At 53.5% G+C, this 5998-nt stretch overlaps 1 protein-coding gene across 1 annotated transcript in view; it reads right to left on the bottom strand.

Annotated features, from left to right (window-relative positions):
* VDR (vitamin D (1,25- dihydroxyvitamin D3) receptor) overlaps nt 1-4000 on the bottom strand; it is a 41113-nt gene extending 37113 nt beyond the window's left edge. The window contains exon 1 of the mRNA XM_009275739.2: nt 3924-4000. The gene's annotated coding sequence lies outside the window, so the exon portion shown is untranslated. The remainder of the gene's footprint in view (nt 1-3923) is intronic.
* Nucleotides 4001-5998: the final 1998 nt, after the last annotated feature.

Raw genomic sequence — 5998 nt, 5'->3', positions numbered from 1 at the left:
CCTGTCGCTTGTTCCTTGGGAGAAGAGACTGACCCCACCTCGCTACAACCTCCTTTCAGGTGGTTGTAGAGAGCGACGAGGTCTCCCCTCAGCCTCCTTTTCTTTTCAATTCCCCAGCCTCGCTTGAAATAAGGGCATTAAGCCAGGCCAGCCACTCCGGTGGCACTCGTATCGAGACTGCAAGGCACCAACCCGGAGCTCCGCAGGAAGAGTCCGGAATTCAAGGTCTTGGGATTCACAAAGTCATAACGTATGTGGAAGAGATAGGGCCCTTCTGAGGCCGCCGATCTGCTCCAGCGGCCTTTGGAAATAATAAACTAATTTGCTAAGATTCCAGGAGATAGAGGACAACATCTGAGGTCATTCCCAGAAGCAGAGACCTGGCAGCTTTGGTCAACCTCTGCTGGGAGCAGATTACGTTAGATGCTTGCTGTAAGAGGTCTAAAATACCCACCTACGCTCACAAGTCTACCTCGTGGCGAGCAAAACCCTCTCATGAAAGAGGACAAAACTTTTAAGTCCCCTTGCATCTATCTAGGCTTGTTGAGCTGCTCCGATTCCGGAATTTCTACCCTGGCTACCTTATTTCCTAAATAGTTGTAAGACATTTCGTTTATCAGGGTGGGGAAAGACACTGACATGGAGAATGCTGCATTCGGAGAAGGGGCAAGCGACAGAAGAGCTGCTTCGTGATGGATTAGTCACCCTAAGTCAACACCATAGAAACACAAGCCTTGACCAGCCCTTGTTACAAGACGTAGATAACCACAGCAGGCTTCCCCACCGGTTTAAAAGAGATCCAGCTTCACCACCGAGCGCGTTTCCCAGGAATTTGGCATTACAGCAGTCAGTAAGTGGCATTACAGGAGTCTTATTGTTGAGGAAAGAAAAAAATTTAGCTCCCAACATAGAATCCTAGAATCATTGAGGTTGGAAAAGACCTCTAAGATCATCGAGTCCAACCGTCATACAGCATAACAGGACTGAAAGTCTCATCACCGCGTTCAAGGGGGACGTTACAATACGACCGCGGGAGCTGCCAGCTTTTGGGTAAGATGGGACCCAAAAAAAAAAAAAAGAAATCAGTGTATCCCCGGACCTGCTTGCACTGAAGAGACAGAGCTGGAGCATCAGTGGGACGTTTCCAATTTATGGGAGAGGAAAAAAAACACTGAGCCACATCATCTCTGAAGCCATTCCACAGCCAGGAGTATTTGCATGCGTGCAGATACAAGAGGGTAAGAGCTACAAGCGAACGTCCCCGGGACCAGACTACCTCTCACCATCTCCTCAGAAAGGATCTCTGCCTTGCCCGCGAGCTCCAGAAGCTCAGCTTGTCATCGCGATGTCTCCTTGTTCGTTACTTACATTTAGTCTTTGCTTTCTTGCTCCCCACCTTCCACCCATGCCGACGTCCAGCCCGTGCCCCCGCACCTCTCTCCAGCCCAAGCATTCCCGAACTTCAGTTTCCCTAAGAGCCACAGGCAGAGCAGTGATTTCTCAGCAGATCTCCATCAGCTGATTAAAGGACAGTTAGAAATGAAGCAGCTACAGGTTAAGAGAGACAAGAGCACCAAGTCAGAAGGGGGGGGGAAAGAGCAAGAAGCAAAACAGAAGTCTGACAAAAAGAGGACGTCCCCATTTCATCTCTCACCAAGGAGACGAAAGATAAAACAAACCCAGTGACCGTTAAACCTTCGCATTAATTGCGATTTTTCCCCCCTCAAAGTGAAGTTTGGGTCAGAATTAGAGCCTATCGCTGCTCTCCCGGCCCAGGCCGGCTATTTACCTGCAGCGGGTGCCCAGGGAACATGACTAGAAGGAGCCGGCTCCTACGTCTCCGCTTCTCTTGCCTGTCTGGACAAGCCAACAGGTAAATTCAGAGCTAAGCACAGCCACGGCACGTGATGCCAAGGCAGTCTCATGCCCTGCCCTCGACAGGCAGTTCCTTCTCCAGCAATTTCACTGCTACTTAAGGAAGTGAGTGGGTGAGCGGCGTTAAAATTGTTCCCCTCTACCAAGAAATCTGCGGGTAATTCTGCTTTTCTCCTTCCCAGAGCTGAGCTGTAGCAATCCCATTTTCCCCCCCCACGTCAGCCATTTTCAGTTCAGCTTGCCCTGGAGCAGAAAGCGCTCTGGCCAGGTACGTTTGGGCTGCAGAAAAAAAAAAAAGAAACAGAAATTCCATTTTCCTGTGCTTGTGACCGCAGCGTCTGCGAGCGGAGGAGCCCACTAAGCACTGTCCCCGACCTGCCGAAAGTTCGGCATCACCCCTCCTATGAGTCGGTCGACACATTACCCATGGGTTTAGGCACCCAGTGCTGCCGGTGCGTTGCCTCAGATGCCACCTCATCCTTTTCCCGGCTAAGTTTTTTTTAGCAAAGATCACACAACCACGGTCACAGACGTATTGTCCCAACATACTTCACTAGTTTGAAATTCTGTCGCCCATGACAAGCAAAATAAACAGAAGGAAGGGTTTCTTGCAGGGCAGTAGCCCCGTGGATGTGCAACGGTTCTGGTACAGAGTCTCCTACCCGGCTACGGTGAGTGATAGTTTCTATTTCAAGAGCATCAGGCAGCCCAACCACACCAGGTTTTGCGTCCTCTCCCAATAACGTGTGGTGTCAACAAGGAAAAGAGTGTGGGAGGCCACCCAGGGCAGCAGCCAGAGCACAGAAAAAAACAGGTTTCTCCTCCTCTGTCCAACACTGACCAGACCACAGGATTACTCGAACGTCTGAGCACGAAGCAGAGCCGCTCGGAAAACAATCGCCTCTTTCGAGCGTGCCAGCGAGAGCACAACTTGAAACTCCAGTTATCAGGCACAGACAGGTAAAAAACTTCCTGCACCCCGATCCCAGGACGAAAGGCTGGAGGAAAGCAATGTGCCAGGGCTACTGGGTTGAGAAGGGCTCTCCCCCTTAGGGGAGGGCCCCCAAAATTAGAGATATTTAAGTTCAGGATTAGGAACTAGGCAGCACCATCTCCACATTCGGCGTAAGCCGGGCTACGGAAATAAAAATCCCTTTACCCGGTGAATACACCACCAAGCTAAAAAAAAAGTGTCCTGCCTAAGAGGGCACAAGGGCCTTGGGAGGACGAGGATCGATGAAAGACGTGTCTCAGCCCGCCTTTCCCAGGGCGCCGTGTTCAAGCTCTCCACGTGGCAGCCGGTACTCGCCATCCCTCCGGGGACACAGAGGTGAGCTAACGCTCGCAGGTCTGATCAAGGACGCCGCATGTTCCACAAAACTAAGCAAGTCTAAATATAGACCACGCTTGTATCTTATCTGCATTCTGTTAAACAGGGGTATTTATGGAGCTACGAGTTCTTATTTATAAAGGAACCCCCCCATGTCAGCACTACCCACGTCCCTGCGGCGGGGGAGAGAAGCGAAGCCTTTGCAGACCTGATGCGACACACGCAGCTCCCAAAGCCACGTCCCTCGCCTGGCAGCGGGTGACAGATGGCACGGGGACGCCAGCCTGCCCAGTGGGCAAGGGAACCGTCAGGTTCCCCCCCCCAGCCCCAGCAGTCACCTCACCCATCGCGCTAGCCGATCGTGGGAGGCTTCTTGCCCAAGCAAGGTGGAGGAGTGGGAGCACCGATAAAGCAGAAGGTGTTGGGCGTTGCAGCCTGGCATTGAGAAATTGAAATGGCACCTATGGGAGCCGGGCATCCAGCTTGCAGCAGTGGGGACAGAAAGGTCCGTAGCAAAGGAGAACGCAGGTTTCTGGTGTGCAAACCCCTAGGAAAAGGCACAGACTTTTCAAGAGAGAGAGAGAGAAGGAAGGCATCGCGTTAAGAACGCCCTTTTCAACCTAACTCGCCTCACCCGGCACACCAGGGCTTCCACCAAAAACTTCTGGGCACTGTGAACGCGCACAGGGCTTTTGTTTGAGCCGGGAGAGTCACTCACCAGTGTCCCACTGACCGGGAAGATCAGAGCTCAGAAGTCACGTCAGCAGGTCCCGACGCCTTGGGCAGACAGCATGTATTCCTGGCAATGAGGAAACTACTTTTAGATATACAGATAAAGGGTTCCAGGTATTGTTTTTTTCATCACTTTTACACCCCGTTTCCATTTATTAGCAGCCAAAAGTCACTTACACATGTGAGGTTTACACTGATACTGCCGTTAAACACCACAGATAAGAAAGTCGTACTTGGGTTGCAGCTGATTCGGCAAACAAAATGAAGGTGGAAGCAGGCAGGAGTGGCACCGGTGACTACCCTGCCACATCGGTCCTTCAGCTGAAGTCACACCGAGGCCTCTCGGCTGTGAGAAGAAACCCACTCCCCAGCCATCGCATCTGCCTCTGCAGGTCACTGCTGAGAAGCTCCGTTTTTAAAGCCTTTGAGAGTCTCTGACCTTCCTTATCTCCCCGGACTTTTGCTCCCCTTGTCATTTACGTTCCTCACGCCCTGGTTTAACCGTCCTCCCCTCTCCCAACCCTAGGGGCACAAGCTGTCCTCGCCGGCTGTCAGCCGAACACCGGCACGCAGGTCTTGTTCAAAAAAAAAAAAAGGTACTTTTCATTTTTAGACTAGAATAGTTCAACCAGAAGGGACCTACAACAATCAGCTAGTCCAACTCCATTTTTACCCGGTTCTTCAGTTGTCCTCCTCCACAGCAGGTACAACTTCAGCGACCAAATTTAACACGGACAGCCCAAATCAGAGGGATGCTTTCCGCAACCGCTGTATTAACACTCAGCGGTAAGTTGTAGGTCGATGTATTTATTTTAACAAGCGGTTCCACTTGCATTTCTCTCATTTTGGGGTTATGTTTTTAAATCCCCACCTTCGCAAAACTGCTCTAAAGTAACCCCACTGCCTCTCATCCCCACCCCACAGGGGGTTGGCGGATAGCGGGGGGGGGGGTGCCCCCGTGCAGGGCCGGGCACCCCATGTTTGCCACCACACTGGAGTGGGCAAAGAGGGCGACGGGGGAAACTGCAACACGGCAGCCCTCGCCTCTGGGTCTCCTGAAATACGCTCTCACGCGAGGCGGGGGGGGGGGGAGGAAAGCCGACAAGAGAAACCAGATGCTCCGCGCCTGCCCTCCGTGGGCTGCGAGACGAGCAGCCAGCTGTCGCAACAACTTTCACCCGCCGCCTGAAAACGCAGCGGGGGGCGGCCCACCCGTCATCGTTCGTCCCCGTCCCCCCCCGCCCCAGATCTCTCTGCCTCGGTGATGCACGGTGAGTGTGAGCCGTTGCACACGAGTTACGCAAGCCCCAGAGCGGAGCGCTGAATCGCTCCGCTGCCACCTCTTACCCAAGAGACATAACCAGGAGGTTACCCGAAGAGGGAACCCACCCCCTCGTAGCTACGGTTAGGAAAGAGTCGGCACCGAGCAGAACGGCTTCTGCGGGAGCTGGGGCAGATGCCGCCCGGATCACAAGTTCCCGGCATCTCCGGCCGCGAGGAGGAACCGGTATGCAGACAGCTCCCCACCCAGGGCTGCAGCATCCAGCTCTAGGAGAGCTTAGTCCTGCGGGATGGGACGAGACCCCGGCCGGCACCTAGACACGTCCCCACCAACGCGATCTCGTTATTTAGATGCCACCTGCATTTATTCGCTTGCCACCTGCGTCATATTCAAATACAGAAGGGCACCACGTAAAACCCGCTGCCCGCAAGACGCTTCCAAAACAGGACACCCCATACGTGACACCTTCCTTCCACAGAAGTGGGATTTAATTCCTCCCACGCGACGTGGTTTTAGGAAAGTCCCTTGTAGCAGTGTCCGATTGCCCTCCCACAAAACAGCCCCTGCCCGCTGCGGCCGCGCCCGTCCTTTCTCCGGCCACAGCATCAGCCGATCGCCTTCGTTTGGGGCCACGGTTGGACCAAGGAGGTTCACACCAGAGCAATCAGACCTTACCCTGCACCCCAGATGCGTGTCCCCTTCCTCTCGTAGCCGACGTGCTGCCATGGACTCGCACAAGTAGAGGAAGACACGCCGCAGCCTGGCTGACAGCTTCTTCT

Source organism: Aptenodytes forsteri, unplaced genomic scaffold, assembly GCF_000699145.1.
Source record: "Aptenodytes forsteri isolate BGI_AS27 unplaced genomic scaffold, ASM69914v1 Scaffold657, whole genome shotgun sequence".
NCBI classification, from domain to species: domain Eukaryota; kingdom Metazoa; phylum Chordata; class Aves; order Sphenisciformes; family Spheniscidae; genus Aptenodytes; species Aptenodytes forsteri.
This window is presented reverse-complemented; position numbering and strand designations above follow the sequence as displayed.